Source organism: Danio rerio, chromosome 14 (genome assembly GCF_049306965.1).
Source record: "Danio rerio strain Tuebingen ecotype United States chromosome 14, GRCz12tu, whole genome shotgun sequence".
In the NCBI taxonomy this organism is placed as follows: Eukaryota; Metazoa; Chordata; class Actinopteri; order Cypriniformes; family Danionidae; genus Danio; species Danio rerio.
In genome coordinates, this window is record NC_133189.1 from 47,181,957 (window position 1) to 47,207,490 (window position 25,534).

Below are 25,534 nucleotides of genomic sequence, written 5' to 3' on the forward strand. Positions count from 1 at the left end.
AATATTTTCAATAATGTGTTAAATCAAGCAGACCCAAGTTGTACACTAGGCATGGGACAATACCCGTTTTCCAGGTATACCGCTGTTCGGAAAAGTCAAGGTTTTAAAACCGGCAACATTTGCTATACTGTTCCTACGGTAAATGTACGATTTTTTGTTTACTTTTTTGTTATTATTATTAGTTTTTTTTTTTGTTTTTTTTGTTTTTTTAGGACAACAGTATGTTCAGTTTCATGTTCATGTTTTAAATTGTAAAGAATCTGTGTTTTTGAAACTAATGAAGACAGCAGAAGTCAATGATTCATTTGAATTGTTTAGCTTGCCATGTTTATTTTAAGTTTCTTAAAATAAAACATATTTGTGTTCAAAGGAAAAAAATGTCTTTGTTTTTAATGAGACATTTTATTAATACTGATATATTACCAATAAAAACAATAATGTACAAATGATAATTACAATTTTTTTCAACTTAAAAAAAGTTTTTTTTTTTTTTTTTTTGCTTTGGCCTTATATCAATTTTATATAAATAAATTTTATATAAATAATTATAATTTTGTGTATTTATTTATTTAATGTTCATTTTTCATCAAGCCTTTCTTGGACAGGTGTTTAAAATTAGCAAGTCTGCTAAAACACATAAAAAATTGCATTTGGTTTGTCCAGTTTGTGATGTCGATCTTAAATAAACAATAAATGAAATAACATTAGTTATAAATAGAGTTTTGCCAAATGTTTTATTGAGATGTATTGTAAAAAAAGGAAAAAGAAAATTAAGACTAAAATGATTTAAGACCTACAAGACAATCTTTCAGTGAATTTAAGGCCTACAATATTGTTTTTGAAATTGAAGAAATTAAGACATTTTAGCTCCTACCATACACCCGGCGCAATGCGGCGCAAAGAGCCAAAGCAATTGTTGTTTGCTTATTTCAGCTTGGCGCAAGTGTCGTTTTGACGTTTTGTGCCACGCTGTTAAAATAGCAAATATATTTGCACTCATATATGGCCCATAGACGTTCTGGTCTAAAAAAGGAGGCATGTTCAGGCACATTGCTGGCGCGTTGCTGTTTTGAGAAACTATAATAGATTTTTCAATAGACCAGAACAAAGGCGGTCTATTGTCCAGCACAGAGCATGTTAGTTGTGCACCTCGCTTACAAACTGCTTAATACACACAAGATGTAGAGCAATATGCAAATATCTTTACATATGAAAAACAATTAAAATATTAAGGATAAATATAGGATATAATAAGGATATATATATATATATATATATATATATATATATATATATAGGATATAAATATAAAGGATTTAAATATTACAAAACATATTATTTTCTAGCTTACATAAAGATAAAAAAAACATACTTTCATGCCTTCTTCATTTTGGGGGGATTTTTCATGTTTAATCATGACAATTTGCTTTTGTATAATGTTATTATTATTAGCAGTATTATTTATTATATCCATATTTATATTTGTTTTATTAAAAACAAGCTTAGATTTGCCCACCTGTCAGGTTTTAGACCATATGGGGCACAGCATGTGTTTTAGGATATAACTCAGGTTTTTGACCTCACTTAGCTATTATTGTTAATTTATTTGTTTGCTGAAAATTAGACCTGAATTTAGAAATAGTTTTGAAACAAATATTTGCCCTTATAAACGAAATTAATTATTTTAAGGCTAACTGATGTCTGTGTGTACAAGGTTTCCTTATCCACAAGAGCAAAAGTGAAAGTAGATAATGAGAAGGCCTTATCTCTCATTCTCGCGCTGCACATACTCTGTTTAACTGTTTTCTTGCTAGTGAAATGCTCAGTTTTTCCACTTACACTTACTTTACGACATGTAAATAGCAAATGTGCCATGGCGCGACGCAACTGACTCTTAAAGGGAATGGGAGATGAGTCTCTGATTGGTTTATTCTCAAAACACACCTATAACTCATTAAGAAAATAAGCTTAACCCTTTTAGACCATGCGACATGACGCAAATTGGATTTTTTTGTCCTTATATTAGCAAAAGTGGATTCTGACATGGCCTTAATGTGTTTGCGCCCTGCGCTGTGCACTTTCTGCATTGATCGTAACATAGAGCCCTTTAAGATTTTTTAAGACCCCGCGGACACCCTAGAATAATAATATTTCACTCTTTAAAATGTAAATAATATATACACATTTTACATAATGAATGAATGAATGAATATATGTTTAATCATTGTATTTAACATGAAATTAAGAGAAAATAATGTTTTTTTCTGTTTTTGTTTTAAGTTTAAAAAGGCAAAATCTTTTACATTGTACATGAAGTTAGGCACTGAAAATCTATAAACAAAAAAATAAAAACAGGTTAGGAAAAGAAAATCCTGTGCAAAAACCAGATTTGCGACTAAGACACAATCAATAATTATAATTGATAATTATAATATTATAAGATAATTATAATATTATTTTCCTTTCCCAAATTTAGCAATGATATTACAATCAGGCTGACAAACAATGTGCAAAAAAATTAAACGATCCTAACTTTACTCTTTATTTTGACACTTCTTTTGACAAAAACAAAAATATGATGGGCAAAGATATTATTATTTCAAGCATAATGTTGAGTCATTCACTTGTACCAAACATGATGTAAAACAGTGACAATTCCCTCCATTATTGAATTGTTCCAGCTCTACAATGTCTGTCACAACCAGACTAATCAAGAGAAAAAAGAGAGAAAACCCAGTGACCTAATGTGATGTAAACAGGGGGAGGATTGAGAGCCAGAGAATGCCAGTGACCCACATTCAGACATGAACACACACGCTCACACACACAAGCCCCTCAGATGAATGAAAATGGGCAGGTAAACAACAAAAAAAAGGGCCGTCTAAGACCTTTTGTACTCTTGTTTGTTCACTGAAGAGAGGGAAACAGTGGAGAGACTGAACTATTTCACTGACCAGTAGGGGTGTATAAAATATCAATGACATGACATGAATATTACAATATTATATATGGCAATACTGTATAAATTCTCCAAAACTCTTTTATATTTATATAAAATATATTTATTTATTTATTTATTTGTTCATATCAAATAGGGCTGCACAAAGATACATTTTCAGCATCGACATAATGTGCAATAGTCCCATTTTAGCCTGATCTCATGACAAAACGTAAGTATTTTACGTTTTGACAGTTTAGTGGCTAGTTTGTACAAATTCATACGAGTTCAGTCATACGAAATTGTACGATTTTAAAAAAGGAGGTGTGGCACCTAACCCCACCCCTAAACCTAAACGTCATTGGGGGATAAGCAAATCGTACTAAATTGTACAAATTAGATCGTACGAATTTGCCACTAAATCAAAAAGTTACGAATTGCCGTGAGATTGTGTTGCAGGATCTGTAATGTCAAGTTGGGATGTTAATTAACTGTTTACAGTTCAGAACAAAGTTTAACCCTAAAAAAGTGAAAGATTTTTTTTTCTATGTCTGTGATTATGTATAAAAAGCCAATTTAAACCATTTGGGCACTAGAAATGATACAATGTGTAGACAAACAATTAACAAAGTTTAATTGCATTTAATATCTATAATTAAAACTATTTACATTTGAAGCAGATTTATGAAGTTTCAATCTATATATAAATATTTTAGCTTTAATTTTATTCTCCAACAAAATCATCAATGAAAATAAATGTAAAAATTGTGAATTCTTTCGCAATGGAGCTTTAAGTCATCTAGAGAAATTATATTCTTATCGTAATATTTATCACCGAACAAAAATATATAATAACACAATGTCTAATATGAATTTTCCATTTATATTTTATTCCTCTGCTAACCAAGTAGGATATTCTGAAGATATTCATGGACTTCCACTGTATTTTTTTTTCCTTAGATATCAATAAGTTACTGGTTTAAAACATTATTCAAAATATCGTATTTTGCTTTCGACTTAAATAATAAATGTATGAGCTTTAAAATCCTTTAAGAATGAGTAAATAGTGAGTACATTTTCATTTTTGGGTTAACTATCCCTCTATGTAATGGTCACGATCAACAGCGACCTAGCAGGTACAAATTGCTGGACAACTACACTTCTGCCACTATATGAAATACAACTGCCAGAAGTCTTTGCACTCACAAACCAGTTCCTGATTCCCCCTGATTACACACACACAACTGGAAGCTCATGATGGACCGATTACTAGGACTATAAAGACACTTCATTTACACACACTCTTTGCAAAGTCTTGTAAACTGTAAGTGAGCGTAACAAAGCAGTTTCCTTGTCTTGTTGTGTTGTACTTTGTTTTGTTTTAATGTTTATGTTGTTTTCCCGCCTGTCCCAACTATTCGCATGTAGCGTGATAACGTTTTTAGATTATCTGCACGCTCCTGTCTGTCCCTGTTTTGACATTTTGCCTGCCTTACGATTCTCTTAATAAACTACAATTGGATCCTTATCTCTGTTGTACCCCGACTCAATACAGTAATAAAGTAAACATTCATATCTGTGACTAATAAAATTTGATGACTAGTAAATACTATCCGAACAATTAATCAAACAATCAATTAAATTTATTTTATTTTAATATATAGATTTAAAACCAACAAGAGTTGACTAAAGTACCTCATAATGACAGAAATAATAAGAAATAATAATAATAATAATAATAATAATAATAATAATAATAATAATAATAATAATAATAATAATCATGAATGTATACAATGTACAATACATTGCTGTTCATTCTGAGTTGAGTTTTTGATGATACAGTGTCTATTTTATTTATTTATTATTATTATTATTATTATTATTATTATTATTATTATTATTATTATTATTAAAAATAAAGCAAAACAAAATTAAATTAAATTAAATTATATAAAATTATATAAAATTATATAAAATTATATAAAAATATAAAATTAAATTAAATTAAATTAAATTAATTAAATTAAATTAAATTAAATTAAATTAAATTAAATTAAATTAAATTAAATTAAATTAAATTAAATTAAATTAAATTAAATTAAATAAAACCTCTGTATCATTTCAAAAACTCAACTCAAAATGAACCGCAATGTATACCAGTGGAGGATAACAAACAAATAATTCAAAATATCACCCTGCTTAAAGTATTGCTTAACATTCTATTGTAACTCCTGTATAGAAATAAAATCATATTGTCTGATTATTCTCAACACACAACCCTACTGACCAACACGTGAATTTCTACTTACTCGTTTTAAGTATCAATACTTCCTATCTGCCCAGCGAATGAAGATTATCAACATTCCACACTGTTAAGCAGCATCAAACAATTAAAAAAGCGCTTTTCTGTTCTGCATAAAAACCCTGGAATTCAGAGAAAGAGAGCGAGAAAGAGAGAGAGATGTTTTCTATGAGCATCTGATCAAAAGAGTCAGAGTAATTAAGCTCTCCTCCAGTCTCCGTCAGAGTGCTCTCCTCAAACGCTCACATTTAATTGCTTATATTACTGCAACTTCTGAAACAATTAATTGGAATCTGAGTAAAGCGCAGTTCTCCAGCGATGCCGGGAGTGCGAAAAATACATATGAAGCGGTTTACGCACTGGCGTTCGCTCTGGATTAAATCCACATTAGCAGACTCGGGTACCTGCTTTTATACGGGCAATAAACAAAAGCTATCATCATACCATCTGTGCTTTGTGAGTCATATAAAATCCTTTGACTGTCATTGGGATATATCTCGCAGTCAAAACGGTCGTATACACAACTTGATGGGCTTTTATGTCGGTTTGCGTATGGTGTGACCTTGACAAGGGTCAAACTGGAACTAGTCTTGCATAACCAGCATTCTGACTGATGGCATGAAGTCCACAATGCAGCTTATAATGACCAAAAGCCGCTCACTTCAACAGGAACAATCTGTCTGAATGGATACGTCAAGTCATGTTGTTTCAGTTTTGTTAATCTGAAATGGAGAACACTACATTAATAAACCGGTGTGTAATAAAAGAATATGATTAATACTGCAAATAGTGCTTTATTGGAGTTTTTAGTGTGCCTATGTAACAAATGTGCATTGTTTTGCTGATATATTCTGGTTTGCTTTAAGAGACATGCTGTAAAATAGTGCCTGTGGACTCATTTGATTGCCTTTAAGTGTCTGAAATAAAATTAAAAAAGACATGGCAGAAATTTGAAAGATAAAATATCTACTGTAGACTGTTCTAAAAAAATGAAAGCTGATCAAATAACTATGGGGTAGTTAAATATTAGCAATATAAAAAGCTGCAAATAAATTAAAAAGTGATAGGACACAAAATATGTCACTTTAATACGGTGGGGCAAATTGGCTTAAAATCTGAATCTTTGTTAATTTAACACTCAATGACAATTAGTTAATTTTTTTTATCATTATTATGTTGCTCTCATAGTTCACTGACACGTTTTGTACAGTAAATATGCTCACATATTACAAGTGAGAGACTTTTGTATAAAGGGCACATTTCTTGATTTTAAAATAATGGAAGGAAGCACACTATCTAAAGAAAAGAAAAAAAAAATATATATATATATCTCTACCAATCACTGATCTACCAACTACCTGTGGCGCTATTTTAATGACAAATGTCGTAAGCGCAGTATTACATGTCGAGATCGCATTTATGTAATAGCCTACAGCATGCAAATCTCTTTGCTTGCGCACCGATATCCTCTGCTTGTGCACAAAACTTCTTGCACGCCCCCTCAAATATACGCTGCTAAAGCGCAGATCTTCGTGTGCGCTCTCAATTAAACGCTGCTGAAGTGTGATTTACTGCGTTTATGTAACAAGTGTGTCTCCAACATTTATTAGACTTGCTAGGAATCATCGTCGCAACATGTAGTTACATTTTCTAAAAAGTGCGCACGGCGAGCCACGTGCAGCGAGGAGTCTGCAACCGAGTGAAGGCTGCGCCGGACCAGATGCGTGCACTTGACGCAAAAGTATAAATGAGCCTTTAATAGCTTAACACAGCAGGGTTATGTGACTCCACACACTGTAAGGATAGTAATCGGAAAAAAAAAATTGACCTGGAAAAATGTTATCGATTGTAGGTTCAGAATGTCGATTTTGATTACTATTTGATTAATAATCGGCCAGTTCTACACTATGAAATGTTGTTTTATATAAATAGCATCTGGGAAATTATCGAATACACTATAATGAAATAACTAAAATATTTAATATGTTTAAGAACAATATACAAAAATAATAAATTAGGTGGATAAATAAATTAATTAAATAATGAATAATTAAATGAGTTTTAATAACTTGTATGCCTTATTAAATAATATTATTAAATAATATTAGGTTAATAAAACAATCTATGCCTAATTATCAAATACACTAGTGAAATAACCAAAATATTTAATATGTTTAAAAACAATATACAATAAATAATAAATTAGGTGACTAAATACAATCTAAACTTAATGTAATACTGTCTGTTACAAACCCCTAATGTTAGTCTAGGGAATGGGGTTTGACATTTATGTGCAATTAAAATAAGTTTATACAAACAGTGAATGAAGTCCAAATGACAAACAAAGTAGATAACAAAAATTTGTGACTTTATTTACACTCCCCAAAAGTAAACAAAAACAACAAATTAATTAAAAATAAAGAAAATAAAGTAAGGCAAAAATATATATTTACAACATGTACAACACTGAGGCGAATACAAAGATGGGGAAAAACAAGAGAGCTGGCAGAATGGACGTGGGCGGCACTGAAAAGAACAAAACCCAAACTATATCTAACTTCCCAAAAGCATTTAACTAACCTAATATACGAAACAAAATAATAAACAAGCGTAGATTCTAACCATCTATCCAAAAAGACAAACAACAAAAATAAACAGTTAGACAGGATTTTTCTTTCTAACGCAACGCATCAAACAAACACAGAGACGAGGAAAAAAGAAGAGAAGGGAAAGGCTGGTGTGGGCTTTTATGACGGGTGGTCTTTGCTTATTGGATATGACGTAAAAGTGACGTAACCGGGAAGGAAATATATGATGGTTGAATCTGCCAATAAACGGAACCTGAAATTAAAGCAAATACACGAAAACAGAACGAGAGACAGAAAAAAAATATATAGCACAAAAATAACACAAATAAATAACACTGTCATAATTTATTATTATTTTATTATTATTCATCACTATAATTTTAATTATAATTTAATTTTCCTGTTGTTTCCTCTTTTATTAGCAATTTAGTTATAATTAATCAAAATTAAACAATATCCGTTTGAAGTACTTGTATTAGTAGTAACATCAGTTTATATTACAATATAAATATTCCCTCCAAAAAATATTGTTTGCAAATTAATGAACTAATAAGGAATGCTATATTTTGAAGTACAGTGCAATACTGTCAGGATAATCTGTTTGCAAATAAGTAAAAACACAAACAAACTAACTTTGAATAGGCACAATGGGAAAACATACTATTTTGCTGCCAAAAAAACAAAAACCTCAGCAACAGCAACTCTACAACTGCATCTCCCATAAGTGAGCCAACCATTTCACCTGAAGTGTTTTCCCGATGTCAATTCAGCAGCGCTTTAACGTACAGCATACATAAGAAAACTAAATGTAGGCGGTCTGTGGTCCTGCCCTTTGAGGCCCAAACTACACAGAAAAGACGAATGGAGGCACTTTTCACACCTAAGCAAAGACTTATTGTTGTGGTTTTGCGATGCACATCGGCACAATGAGCACAACAGGAGATTCTGAAGATGCACAGACTCAGCTAAATAATTCATTATTCAAGTCTCCCGTTAGTCTCTTCGGTTCTCTTCCTCTCTCAGGACGGCTCTGACCCTGACCCATAAGGTGCTCTGGGCCCAAGACTAACAGTAAACCTAATTAGCGGTGATATTATCCAGAGTTTGGTCATTACACCCACTCAATAACTCTCCCTCTAGGGCCTGCATGATGTATGGAGCAGGGTATTCAGAGTCTACACCTGACTAAAGACCAGCAGCCCAACATACAACACACTAAAGGCCACGCTGCACACATGCATAAAGGTATTCTGATTGGTTAGAAGGTGTGCATTAAAATCGATTAATGCACAGGCAGTTCCTGTCAGTTTTAATCACAGTTCAAAATAAATGTGCTTCCCTTATATATTAGTAGTAACTATGGTATACAGCGACATGAGCTTCACCAGGGATCCAATGGAGATTAGCCAACTAAATGAAATGGGCATATCTACAGCTCATAATAACGTGTTTGATACTCCCTTATTCATATTTTTGAGCATTTTAGCAGGGGCAGCTAATACATGTTACTAGGAGCTATAAGATATGCATTTACAAATGCACACACACACAATCTCTTTCTCTCTAACTGACTGTGAATGATTTAAAGCAGGGACTGGGAGATCTAATATGTTGTGACTGTAGGGCTGAGCAGATAAACAATATTATATTGAATAATGATCAAGTTTATGTCAATAACTAAGCTCTAGACTTTTTTTAATCTAGATTGATCTAAGAGCCAATCACACAGCAGAAATATGCAACAATGAGAATCTAAAAATGTGTTGATATTAGATGTACTGAATTTTCAGCCACCGAAAATGTATCGGCTGAAAATCTCATGCCCTCCAATTTGTGTGGTTTTAGTCAATGTTGGAATACTGTTAAATCTGGTAGCCTTAACAACTTATATCAAAATATATATAATTATCGTTTAATATAATTATTGAGATTGCATTTTTGCCATATCACCCAGCCCTATAATACTGATACAATTTAGTCAAATGTTGCACTGCACAAAGAAAACATTAGGTTTTAAAGGGATAATTAATGGCTTGTCTTGCGTTTAATATTTTTACATTGACTTCGCTCAGTATTAGGAGGTTCTTTGCCTGATTTTGTGCATTAAAAATCCTTTAATGTGCATAAAGCTCTTGATTATTTCTTACATACATATACTTTGTTTGGTTAGGACAAAATTGATCAAGATGAAACCATTTCAAAATCTAAGGGTTCAAAAAAAAAAAAAAAAAGCAAAATATTGAGAAAATCAATGTTACAGTAGTTCAGATTAAGTTCCTACTGTAGCATTACTGATTAACATGACTAATCCAAAATGAAACTTTTTTATCATTAAGCTTATTTTGGGCTATTCCAGTTAGGGAAGTGCGATTAATCGTAATCTAATCACAATTAGAAATGTTGCGATTAGCTAAATCTCAAGAGAATGCAATATGCAATATAGATATTTATTATTTAATTCCCCCCGCCTAGAGCAAAGGCGTGACTGCAGTCTGTGTGTGACAGTCTTACTAGCCAATTGAGAGAGCACACTTTTGTTTTGCCCAATCAGAAATGTGCAACTGAACTATGGGAACACCTACAATAAAAATTAAAAAGAAAGCAAACAGGGAAAGCGCAGATAAATAGAATAATGGCGTATGCTGCTTCAGAAGCATTAATAGATGAACTAATATCAAAGAAAAACAGCATTGTTAATATGGGAATATTTTAGTTTCAAAGTCACAGAAACCGAACAAAAAAGGTAATTTAAAGAGCTATCACAGAATTGTTGCCACAACTTACAGATTATTGAGCTATATATTGACTACAAAATTAAATCGCAAATTAAATCACAACATATCTAAAAAAAATAAATAAATAAACATTATCGCAATTATATATTTTCCCCAAATCGCACAGCCCTAATTCCAGTATTATGTATTTGTAATCATGCTCACACCGATATTCAGGGAAAATTACATTCTTATTGTATGGCACTGTCGAACTCCATCATCCCTTTTAAATTAAAAATGAAAATCCATACAGGGATATTTTGTTCCATGCATGCTAATATGCTTCATTAAGAAATGAATGCTTATGGAGTCTCATGACATGTTTTGTTATGTTTGTTTGCAAAATAGTAAATGATAAAGTCAGTTCGCACATCAATAAATCCACATTCACAATATTATCAAATGACAAAAGCTTCAAACTCCTAACAAAGTTTTGTGTTATGGGTCAAACTAAACCACAACGTAAGGGTTAAAACTGACATAACATCTAAAAGACTCTTTGAAGACCTAGTATGAGACCATTAGAGATAGCCGATATCATTGGCTTTTTTATGTTCTTAGTGCAATCTGCTGCCCATAAGCACAACTCAATATCTTAAACGCAGCACCCAGGGTCCTATAATATATTACATGTGCAATCCCACAAGTGTTCAAATATGTGGGCCGGTGTGTACCTTTAAACACATTTGGAACCTCTCTGTCCATTTATTTAATTATTATTTGTTTTATTATTTATTTTTTTAGTCAGGCAGCACATGCCAGACTTGTTCTTCTATTTACAACACACAAAACCCTCTGAATCAGGTCACAACACAAACTAAAAAAATATATATATATAAAAAAGTTTTATTTTGAAATAGTTCCCTTTTACACTTTAAGTGCAAAAGGATGAGGGGCTTTTCAAAGGTAACTTGAAGCAATAAAACACTATAACGCCCTGCACGTCTCTCGAGACTTCTCCGGCTCTCGGCTTGCCTTCACTTTAGCTCCGTTCTAATAAATTAAGGAATCATCGGGGTTACAGGAGGCAGATCGCTCCGCGCACAGGATTTGATTACGCCGTTATTTCCCACTGCCGTTATTGCTTGGCGTTCACCCGAGGATGAAGTGTTGGATTTGGCGCCGATAAAGCCAGAGAGGTCCGCGGTCGAGGAGGTTGGTACGACAAGGGGTGAGCAGTTCACCGTTAATAAAAGAGAAAAGGCAGAATCTCAAAGGCAGTGAAGAAAAAAACACGAGTGAACTTTAGATAGCAGATGGAGAGAGTAAAAATCAATCAAACATCAGCCCTAACTGACTGTCTGATAGCATGTGTCTTTAGGCAAGATAATGGACACAGTGCTGCTGCAGATGGAGCTCATTTTTGATTGCTTATCAGCTTAAATTGACAATAATCAAAAAATAAACACCAAGGTCTGTTCATGAGAGTTCAGATTTATACTGACTGTGCACGTATCTTCACTTACCATTGTAGGTTTTGTTTTATTTTTCGGTATATATATATATATATATATATATATATATATATATATATATATATATATATATATATATATATATAATTATTTTGTACAATAAAAAAATATATATACTGTAAATGTATCATTCAAAATAAAGATAACAACTGAAACAACAAAATTCACCAAAACAATAAATAAATAAATAATTAAATGAGGGAAGCGGGATGGCACAGTGGGTAGGGCTGTTTCCTCATAGTAAGAAGGTCGCTGGTTCGAGCCTCAGCTGGGTCAGTTGGCATTACTGTGCGGAGTTGCATGTTTGCGTGGGTTTCCTCCGGGTGCTTCGATTCCTCCCACAAGTCCAAAGACATGCGCTATAGGTGAACTGGGTGAGCTAAATTGTCCGTAGTGTTTGAGTGTGAATAAGAGTGTATGGGTGCTTTCCAGTGATGGGTTGCAGCTGAAAGGGCATCCGCTGCGAAAACATATGCTGGATAGGTTGGCAGTTCATTCCGCTGAGGCGACCCCTGGCTAATAAATGGACTAAAAAAGCTGGGGAAAATATATAAATAAATGATTAAATGAATGAATGAATGTACTAACAAACAAACAAGTAAATAAATAAATAATGTTTTTTATTGTTCTGGTGTATTTATTAATAAATAAATAAATAAATAATATTTTGTTGTTCTGGTGTATTTATTGATAAATAAATTAATTAATTAATGAACAAATAAACAAAGTAAATACATAGATGGATAAATAAATAAATACTATTTTTTGTACTGGTGAATTTATTGATAAAGAAAAAAATATTTATTATTGTTCTGGTGTATTTATTTATAACTAAATAAGTAAGTAAATAAATAAATACAATGTTTTATTTATTGTTCTGGTATATTTTTTGTTTTATTTATTATCTTTGTTTCGAATCATACAATTACATCCTAACTCAAAATAAAGATAATAAATAAAACAATAAATAAACCACATCAACCAATAAAAAAATAAATAAATACAAATTAATTCATTAAAGCTTGAGTTTACAGAGGTATAATGTTACTAAATTACAAGCTAAGTTTCATAAATAAATAATAAGCAAAGCTGGAATTTATGCTGCTATGATGTTACTGTACTTTAAGTCAATGAGTGAGTGATTAAATGAATGAATGAATGAATGAATGAACAAATGGATTTTAAAAAGCTATAAGGTTACTGCTACTTTAAAAACTCATAAACAAACCTAATATAGTTTTTTTATTACTGCAGTGCACGTAAATAATTTTGTAGGCAAATGCACATATTTAGACTACTTAAATACACTGAAAGCAATTCAAGTTTAGATATAGATAGATAGATAGATAGATAGATAGATAGATAGATAGATAGATAGATAGATAGATAGATAGATAGATAGATAGATAGATAGATAGATAGATAGATAGATAGATAGATAGAAAGAAAGACGGACGGACGGACGGATGGATGGATGGATGTAGAAATATGTTAAATGTTCATGTTTGCCACACAAAAAGCACAATAAGTTCAACAAATATACAATGTCAAGTCAATCTGACTCTGTCCTGAAAAGGAAAATAACATTACATGCCATTACCTTCTACTGTTAAATTACTGTCTGATTTCATAAAGCTACTCTGTTTTCCTGTTGAAACAGCTTTTCTGCAGTCACGCCAACTGAATTATGAATTGAGCCTGTACCTTGAAAAACGAAAAGAGCCGGTCTTACATGATGCGTTTAGCATATTTTTCATTTACACTTCACACATACATATAGATGCTAGCACACACACACACTCTATTCCAACTTCAGCTCATAAGATATTAATGAGGGCAAAGAGAGGAGAGCTAAGGAGCCAGGGTAGATTTACAGAATGTCGGTAAAACGGGGAAAAATTCCTCAGCTTCACTTCAAGCGAAACTATTACAGGGTCAACCTTGACCTGACTGTCTAATATCTGAGATCTGTGCGTTGCTTTGATTGACAGCTGCTCATCAAGCCTGCAGGCTCTTGCTGTGCTCAAGGAGACACCGAACACAATGACAAACACTTTAGAATGTGAGGATTGTGCTTAGTGAAAACTTCAACACACACAGACAAAGAATCTTTCTTTCACTCTGAAAAAGAAGAAAAAAAAGATTTGAAATAGAATTATTTATGGTCTGCCGCACTAAGTAAAAATCAATCCTCTATTTTAGAAATAGGATACGCAGATGAATTAAAGCTTAATGAGGTTTTCCGGGCAAAGCCAGAGAAGCTCTATATGGGTCTAAACACACACACACATACAGAAAGAGAGAGAGACACACACACACACACACACACACACACACACACACACTGGAAATCAAAACTATGTTCAGCATAAATCTGTCTTGTACTGTGTCTCTCAGGTGACGTCCATAAATAAGACATTAATACACCTCTGCTAAACAATATTTATGCATCCCTTTCAGACTGCTTGCTTTGTGTTTACAGTGTACAGTATGAGCACACTAAATCATACTTTTCTTTTCGAAATCATTTGTCCCCGATCCCATCCAAGTCATGTAATAATGTACAGTAATAGTATCTGTGAGTCTCAATCTGATATTTGGCTTTTCCTAGCATGCCAAGTACGATGTGATCCTTGATTAACATCTGTGTTGATCCTGGAACATCATTTTTGTTGGAAAATGTTCTCCATACCCATTCCCAACCCCTGAACCCAACCATAACTGTAAATTACTCCCAAAATCAGAATAATAGTAAGATTACAATCATGTAGAAGTGCATAAACCTAACCATAAGCCTAAACTTATTTTATTGTATGCCTTAATTCTGATTGGAACGTTCGTTCCAGGATCAACATTGATGTTAATCCAGAAACATGTCCTACATGGTGAAATCAGGTTGATGCTCTTCCTAATGCTAGGTGCATTTCTTTGTGTATTTATGTATGTATGTTTTATTATTATTATTATTATTTATGCATAAAAGAATATACAGTTAAAGTCAGAATATTAGCCCCCTGCATTATTAGACCCCTTGTTTATTTCCCCCCCCCCAAAAAATTCTGTTTAATGGGGATAAGTTACTTTTTAGGACATTTCTAAACAAAATAGTTTTAATAGCTCGTCTCTAATAACTGATTTATTTAATCTTTGCCATGATGGTAGTAAGTAATATTTGACAAGATATTTTTTAAGACACTTCTATACAGCTTAAAGTGACTTTTAAAAGCTAAATTAGGTTAATTGGGTTAACTGGGCAGGTTAAGGGAATTAGGTAAGTTATTGTATAATGATGTAGACTATCAATAAAAATATATATATAGCTTCAAGAGGCTAATAATTTTGACCTTAAAATGGTTTAAAAAAATAATTAAACTGCTTTAATCTAGCTGAAATAAAACAAATAAGTTTAATCACTTATAAAATTATCAGAGATACTGTGAAAATGTATTTGTTCTGTTAAAGATCATTTGGGAAATATTTGAAAAAAATATTGTATGTATACAGTTGACTTCAACTGTATACTTCTCATATAAAAAAAGGTCTAAGTGACTAAAACAATAAATAAACATGCAAAAGAAATAAATAAAACATTAAAAATTAAAGCTTGAAGCTATTCAGCTGTAATGCTACTGAAATGCAAGCTAATAAACATAAATAATAAATAAAGCTGAATTTATACTGATATAATGTGACTGCACTTCAAGTAATTTGAAGCTTACACATGGCATGTGATAAATTTGTATGGATGGATGGAATTAAATAATGAAAAAAATCATTTCTACAGATATAATATAACTGAATTAGGTTAAATTAATTTAGAAATGAAAAAATCTGGAATTTAAAAAATATATATTTCAAAAAGCATTTCATGTATGAATAATTAAAATGCAGGCCAAGACTAACACACACAATGCAGCTTTACTAACACTAATTACTCAATTAATAAATTAATAAATAATAATTAAACTAATTTCACTCACAATAGATTTTGTATGACCATAAAATCACCAGTGTGCAAAAATTATTGTTTCCATAACAAACAAACAAACAAACAAACATGTATTTATGTATGCCATTTTAATTTAACTGCATTGCAATTAAATTAAGTTTTATTAAATTAAATTAAGTTTTCTATATATAAATTAAGTAATAATTATTAAAACCTGAATATTATGGATGACATTTCTACATTTTATTATTATTATTATTATTATACGCTGTAAAAAATATCCGTTAATTAACAGGTTCTGTAATTTGTGGTTGTTTGATTTATGGTTGGGAATTGCATTAGGTCCATTTTATCTCTGATCTGTTGAATGTTATAGTTCAACTATACGGTTTAACAAAGTGTCTTTTATTAACATTTTAGTCTTTTGAAATATTATTTGTACCATTATTTAAAACACAAACACAGACTAAATATCACTTCAAACTATTAAAAATGCCAACAAAAGGCCCTTTCCAAACTTCTCAACATCAAAAGGTTTTGAAGGACCACAAAGAAGTGGAAAAAAATTATAATTTATGGATATTTTTTACTGTGTATTTTTTGAACACAAATAATAACAATAAAACATGAATAATAAACTATACAATATTAAATAATAATAATAATAATAATAATAATAATAATAATAATAATAATAATAATAATAATAATAATCATCATCATCATCATCATAATAGTAATAATACTAATAATATAATAATAATAATAATAATAATAATAATAATAATAATAATAATAATAATAATAATAATAATAATAATACTAATAATAATTATAATAAAACACATTAAACCACACAAAGAAAGCAACACATTAAACATTGCTGTTTTACTGCCCTTTGCATTTCCGCACAGCAGGCAGTTTAGCAATGCCTTTCTGTTACAAATTGCACTTAACAACATCTGTGTGACAGCTGATGAAAAAGAAAGAATCGGCTTTACACAACCCACACCAATCAGTGCAAAAGTGCCTGACCTATACACCCTGTAATGCAAGAGTTGTCATCAAAAAAGCATCTGTTCCCGATGTGTGCATAGGATTAGTACACATATTACTGTCTCTAGTTTTAGTAGTTTACAACTGGATGAAAAAGGTTATACAAAATAAAATAAAAAGAATTGTGATAACCTTCTCGCTCTGATTCTCTGATATTGATCATTCCAGCCTCCAGCTCGTACGGTACACTCGCCTATAAACAAATCACTGTAGTGTCATAAAGGATTATGGATTTTTACATTAGTTTATTTAAGTCACTGACGGTGATTATAATAAATGTCAGACTCCGAGATAATCTATTTTTAATTAGGATGAAATTGAAAATGTTTGGGGGGCATGTATTGTTTTCTATGAACTTTAAGCTATCATTATATTAGGAAACAAATGACAGTGGTTTACGAGTTTAGCCTTGATTCAGGCTTTTATCTTTTGCTGCAGAGCAAATAAAAAAATATATGTATGTGATTGAAAGTAAGTGACAAAAAAATTGAAGGAAAGAAATATTATTAAAGGAATGGGTCACGTTTTAGTCTTAGTACTTCTAAAAATAAAAAAAAAAATTGGATGACTAAAAACTTCAGATAAAACTGAGGTCTTGCTTATTGGACCCAAAAACCTCACACGCAAAAACCTAGAACACCTGGAGGGCCAGTGTCCTGCATAGTTTAGCTCCAACCCTATTCAAACAGACCTCCCTATAGAGTTCAAGTGATCTTGAAGACACTAGGTGCGTTCGACATGAAGCTCAGCTGCAGCCGGTGATCAACGAGATTAGCCGAGCGCAGGCGGGGGTGGAGTTGAAAACAGAGCCGTCAAGACGGACAGCTGGACACTTCGGGACTCAAAGTTGCTGCTGTCATGATGACCGATCACATGGCGTCATCATATATATATATATATATATATATATATATATATATATATATATATATATATATATATATATATATATATATATATATATATATATATATATATATATATATATTGTTATTTTTAATTATAACAACAAAACAGTTACAAATAAAACAGAATACAGTCTCTACAAACTTTAGTTCCTTTTTAAACAATAAGGGAGAACTATGAATAAAATATATAACAAATGCATGAGAGAAATAAGAGGAAATGAGAGGTTAATATAAACATAAAAACGAACAGGTCTATTAAATACAAAGCAATAAGCATAAATTCTAGGAGTTAAACATCAATCTTTAGGCTAATACTTCTTGTTTGAAAATGCAAAAAAAAAAGGGTTTACATATGTGTACATTTATAGATATAAAAATTTCCAATGTAAAAAGCAAAACAAGGTGTATAATGGATAATGAATGAATTTTCAAAAAAGCATTTTAATCCAAAAAGATTGTGTTGAAAAGAACAAAAGGTAAAATAAGTGAACTATGTAGAAGTTTCCCAGAAAGAGCAGGTAGCCTTTAAACTGCTAGACAGGAAATAAAATATATATTTATATTATAATAATAAAACCATTTTATAATTATTTAATAAAATGGTTCTTTAACTTAATTTGTTAAGAGAGCTTTAGGGTGGCAGGATCAATGATGATTATTATTTTATTTCAAGTCTGTAAGACTTATTTGAGTTCATATTTAGGTTATTCACTAAAACATACACTAAAATATATCATTGAAATCGTTCATGGAGATGAATGCAGTAAATAGTCTGTATAAAAAAGTAAAAAATAAACCTGTGCAAACAAGCTAACCTTTATAACCAGATTATTTAACAAAAGATGATACTGCAGTAAAATATTTGTAGTCTTTTAATAAGCAAGATGTGTACAGGATAGAGAGGGTGTGAAAAGTGAATTGTTTGCTTTGAAACTTTTGAATTGGAATTTGTTCAATTATAAACCCGAAATATACGTGTTTGTTGTCATGTGGTGAACTTACCAATCGTGTAATATCAGTGTTGTCATCAAAGCTCCTGCAGTCGCTCTTCAGAAGCTGCAGGGTCTGACTCTGCCATCTGATCTCGGAGCGCTGTCGCGGTACTTTGATGCCACATGTGACAGTCACGTGGCGTCGGCGCAGCATCAATCCGGACAAGATTTCTATCTATACAAGATTTTTGGTGTTTGTATTTGATTTCTGCAACTTGTTATTTGAAGGCCAGATTTTAAGCATCTGTTAAAGTCATACAACCCGTCCGTTTGTCCTGTATTTTCCAATTCTATCCCGCTATCATCTCATAAATGTATTTTCCCATATTTCTCCTGTTTTTTCAATCTTTCTATGAAGGGAGGCAATAAACATTATTGATCCTCCCTATACGCCACCGAACCACCAGAGGACGCCCCTCGTTTTGCATACAAAAACATGGAGAATTAAACATTAGTTTATCAGTTCTGAAGAAGGAGAGGTTACTGTACATTTAAAAACAAATCACAAATCATCAGACATTAAAGGTGTGTTAAGCATCTTATAAATGTTAAAGACCTTTTATTATGATATACTTCTGCATGACTGAGTGACTGCCAGTGTAAAATATGCTCCAACTTATTAGCATTAAAATCTAGTGTTAAAATTCGACTTGTTTCTTTGGCTCCTTGCATATGCTTAGCTTTTTTCTTATCAGTGTTTAACAGATTGGTAACAGCACAAACAATATCAATCTTCTAAAGCCAAGAAAACACACACATGCAAACAAAGTCGCGCTCTTTACGCACTCACAAAACAGGCCAGTAACAGTGCAGAATTTGTTGTACAACATTTCTTCAGAAAACCTATTTTATAAAAGGCCATGAGCAACAAATTCATCAAGGTGTGATATAGAGCGAGCCAAATGCATCAAGGTTACACAAAACAAAAACGAGCAAACCCAATGAATTTATACACTTCCATTTAATAGAAAACTGCAATAACAGCTTGATGAGGGTGCAGGGCCTTGAACTTTAACTAGAACCAAAGCTAGAAGCAAAACCCCAAGCAGAACCAAAGCGGGAATCTGAATCACCAAAATCAAAACCAGCAGCAGAAGCACAAGCTAATGTAAAGTAACATGAGCTACTCACCAGATTCTCTGTATAGTCAACAATGAGGCTTGATGGCAGGAGTAACTGATGAAGACAAAACAATGGTGTTAGGAAAACCAGAATCTTCAAAATAAAAGACATTAAAAAATAACTAAAAAAAGCTTAAAAAAATAAATAAATAAAACCATAGTGCCAACAAAACTAATACACCCTCTTCGGGAGAAAACAAATAAAAACTGCATCATTTATTGTTACATAAATACATACATGTAGTGTACAGGCTCATAACTCTCATAACTCAAAAAAAAAATAATAATAATAATTTTTTATATATATATATATATATATATATATATATATATATATATATATATATATATATATATATATATATATATATATATATATATATATATATATATACTGTACAGGAGCAATATGATTATGAGTGTGACATTACGTTATACATCAGCTCTGTTTCATATTTAAGTAAATAAAATAATAAATCAACAACAGAGATTAAAAAAAAAAAAAAAAAAAAAAAAACTTTTATGTGAGGAACTACTTTTTTCCACCACAGATCTGCAGCTTTCTTTGGTTATTGATGCACTTAGTTAACTTGATTCCTAAATTACTTTATGTGCACATTAGGGAATTTAGGTTTTGTTTAAATTTAATTTAAAGTTTATGCACTTTAAAAAGCGAGTGACAATTATTTTAATAAAAGATGCGATGTTTAATCTGGTTTGTGGGCATATTAGACAATATGGTACTTTTCAGTTACATCAAATCTTGCCTTTAGCATTTGAACATAATTCGAATTTTGCATATAATCGAGAAAGAAATTCAAATTTGAGTTTTTGAGCCACCATATCGACAGCCTTAACTCACAAACTTTAACCCCATAAAAGTGAAAGCAAACACAGTAACTGCAATAACAGCTTAAAGAGGGTGCAGGGCCTTGAACTTTCACTAGAACCAAAACTAGAGGCAAAACCCCAAGCAGAACCAAAGCTGGAATCTCAATCACCAAAATCAAAAATCAGCATCAGAAGCACAAGCTAATGTAAAGTAACATGGCTACTCACCAGATTCTCTGTACAGTCCAAAATGAGGCTTGATGGCAGGAGCAACTAGTGAAGACAAAACAATAGTGTCACAAAAAACAGATTCTTCAAAATAAAAGACATGAAAGATTTTGTTGTCATGCCAGGAAAACCAATACATCCTCTTCAAGTGGAAACAAATAAAAACTGCACCATTTATTGTTAATATTAATAATCTGTATAGGCTCCTTACTCTATGTCTCTCTCCCTCTCTCTCTCTCTCTCTCTATATATATATATATATATATATATATATATATATATATATATATATATATATATATATATATATATATATATATATATATACTGTACAGCAGCAATATCATTATGAGTGTGACATTACATTATACAACAGTTCTGTGAACATCAAAAATAAATCAACCACAGAGACTTTTAAAAACCCTTTTGTGTGAGGAACTACTTTCTTCCGCCACAGATTAAAATGTGCAGCTTTCTCTGAATAACTGCATTTCTAACTTCCCTCACGTGCACATTAGGGAAATTATGATTTATTTATGTTTGATAATCAATCGATGCTGAAATTGTAAAAATTTCCATTTCCCACGTCTAGCACATTCTTGAATAGCAATGATTTGCCGTTATGTTCACAACAGAAATGAATGTGATTGGCGGCCGTGAAGGTCATCAGTTTACCAAACTCATTGCTGTTTGCTAAGTGTAACCACAGAGACAAGGACACTTGTGCGTTTTAAAGCAATGATTTATCAGCGAATCGCTCATCAGCTTAGACAAACCAGCTGATCGACAAGACTTTAAAATGCTCTAGTGTCCCTGTATCTGCGGTTAAGCAGCGGTTCGGTAAACTGATGGCCTTCACGGCCAATCACAGTAATTTCTGTTGAGCAGGTGAACACAATGGCCAATCAGCTGTTTTTAATAACGTGCTCCACAGCGATCAAATGTTATCTGGAATTGGACGTAAAAAATAACAACAAAAGGCCAAATTAGTTTTAAATGAATTGTAATATGGGCTACTTTTGGTGCTTCAAAGCTTTTATTGATCAGTTTTTTTTTTTTCAAGAATGAGGTCTAGATTTAAAATAAAAGTCACGTATCCATTTAATAGTGAGATTATTTAATCTATTTATTTTGTAGTAATTAAAATGTTGTTTGTCTTTAACTATTATTATTTGATACTGTTTAATTGTAAATATTTGCTTTGAACGTTGCAAATATATCTGAACATTTGGTTGTGATTGTTAATTGTCTGCATTCAGTTGGTTGTAATTTTCTGTACACTTGTATGGCTCTTGTTTCTATTTTTCTTTTCCCCTTATTATTATTTTTTTGTTTTGTTTTTTTCTCTTTTTTTATGTTTTTTTCTTCTTTTTTGTTAAAAAAACAACAACAAAGATAACGATTGTAAATATTTGTACTGAAATATTATTATAATATTATTATTTGTACTGAAATACATTTAACAATACTACCCTTTTATATATTTATTTAAATAAAATTTGGTATTATTTTATTATTATAATAAATATAGTTTAATATTTTGTTGTAGTACTTGTTATTTACCAATAAATCCCAATGGGCATTTCAACTTTCAAAAACATTAGAAACAGATCAATCCCAAGAATTTAATTAATACTTTAAAAAAGTGGTCAAATCAGCAGTAAAAGTCACTTGTAAAACATTTTCCGTATTTAAAACAACACAGTAGTGAAAAATTACTTTACTTGGTCTTTTTTCCAAAATTCATAATGGCATAGCAAACAAAATAGTATAAATGAGCTCATGTACTGTATGGGACAAACTTAGGGGTGGAAAGAGTACTGAAAAATTTTAGTCAAGTAAAAGTACCATTACTTGACCAAACATGCAGGGCAAGTAGAGTAAAAGTATCTGGTGTAAATATTACTCAAAGTATGAGTAAAAAGTAGACCTTTTGAAAAGGACTCAAGAGTTGTGAATAGTGAGTATTATATTGTACTAATGTGTTTACATGCAATTTGTTCATGAATGTGTATAAAAACGTAGCATTCTGTAGTGCATTTAGTGATTGTTTAAGGCCCTTTCAGTCATCATACATCTATCGTCATGCAGTTTAAACAGTCTCTGGGTTATTGCGTGTGATGATTTTGGACATCTTCTCAGATATTTTTAATGCATCTAAATGGTTAGCTGCATTTATACAGCACCCATATCTAGAGGCAGTTCAGTATGAAGCTATTTAGTTTCTATGGTTTGATTGGACAGGAATCCCAGGACGTATTGTTCCAACGCAATCTCATGGCAATTCGTAACTTTTTGATTTGGTGGCTAATTCATATGAATTCGTACAATCTAATTCATACTATTTAATACAATTTGCTCATCACCCAGTGACGGTTGGGGTTAGGGTTGGGGTTCGGTGCCATGCCTCCTTTTTAAAATCGTACATTTTTGTACGACTGAACTCGTACGAATTCGTGTAAATTAGCTACTTAACTGACAAAATGTAAGATACTTACTTTCCTCGTGAGATCAGGACATATTGTTCTACTTGGTAAATTACAATTCCTGAGAAAAACTACTCCATTACAGTAATTCGAGTATTTGTAATTTGTTACTTCACACCACTTGACAAATTCTGGACCTGTATCAGTGAGGGGTGGGTCTTTCGAATCAACCGAACCCCCTGGCTACAGTCCTGATATAAATACAATGTTGCTTTTGCTATCATATTAAAGGAATCCTTTTTGCACCTCATGTCAATATGATGAAGGTGTATATTGTTATAAAAGCTTCAGCAATTCTTAGAGCATGAAAATGGAGTCTAACTTGTCTTGCCATTATCTAACAGCTTGATAAATCATACTTCAGAACATCTGGTGTATCTTTTTATAGAAATACGTAAATTACAGTATAATGTGTGAAGCAGAGCAGCAGTTTAATTACAGCTTGACTACATCCTCCTAATCACACTGCTTTTATTTCTATGGCCTTCAATGCCATAACGAGCAAATGTGTGTCAATACGTTTACATCCACAGCGGTAATCTAATTATTTACCTTATTCAAGTTAAGACAATGTTATGATTGAGGTGGAATTGCGAGTTGCTTTTACCATATGTTGTAATACATACTGTAGATCGTTTAATGGCACAAGGCAATACACCCCCGCATAAATACATGCATACTTCTCTCTAGAATGTCCAGTGTCAACATACAGTTTGCCTTAGTTATAATGCTATATGCAATTTGAAGAGTTTAATTTTTTTTTGACTGGGTCAGTTGGAATTTCTGTGTGGAGGTTGCATGTTCTCCCCATGTTCACGTGGGTTTCCTCCGGGCATTCCAGTTTCCCCCATGCTACAAAGACATTTGCTATGTGCTATAATAATAATAATAATAATTATTATTATTATTATAACAGTCTTTACTTTTTTTTACTTAAGTCATTTTATGTAACAATTATTAATGATAATATGCAACCATAATAATAACAATAACACATCTTTATAATGCACTTTTTAATATGTATTTTAATAATAAAAAAAATAATAACCTAATGGTTGGGTTTGAACATCTCAGCATTGTTTACTGCACTGCTGTCCATGTAAACATATTGACTGACTGACAATTTGGTTATTTACTGTGTTGAGTGTTTAGTTACAAGGTAAGGAACCCTAATTAAATTAATTATTCACTGAAAAAAAGTGGAAAAAAAGTATTGTTAATTTATGTTAGCAATAAACTATTAATTTATTGTGTATTAATGTAGTGTACTAGTACATACTGCAAAATGTGTAAAATCAACAGCTAAAAAAAGTAAATAAAAAATCATTCTGTATAAATAGAATCGGTAGCAGAGTAACTGTATTTTTGTTATACACTATATAAATGCAGAATATTTATACTTCTTAACTAAAAGTTTTATTTGATCAAACATGTGCACATGCATAAGAAACAATAAATTGAGTAAAAATTAGTTATTGACAATATGTGGGATGTATAAATTTGCTTTGAAAATATACATGTTTTATATATATGTTGCAACAGGCTCATTGTGAAAACGTACCCCCTTATACATTTCTGGAGAGTGTGAATTGTGAAGCCAGGGGAACATATGGCTAAAATTCATGTTTAAAACGAACGCTACAGAGCGTTATGACACTACCAATGGCATCTGTTTCCTTTCAAGCTACCAGCTGACCGCTTACCTCTGTGTGGACATTATTTCCACTGTTACCAGTTTGCTCAATAGCTCACCATGTACATTGGCAGTCTTGAGACACAGAGAAGAGTAGATCGTGACAACGGGGTTTGAGCCCGGCGAAGAATGATACTAGAAAGCGGGTAAAACAAAAACAAAATGTTAAAAATAAAACAAACAAGTAAAA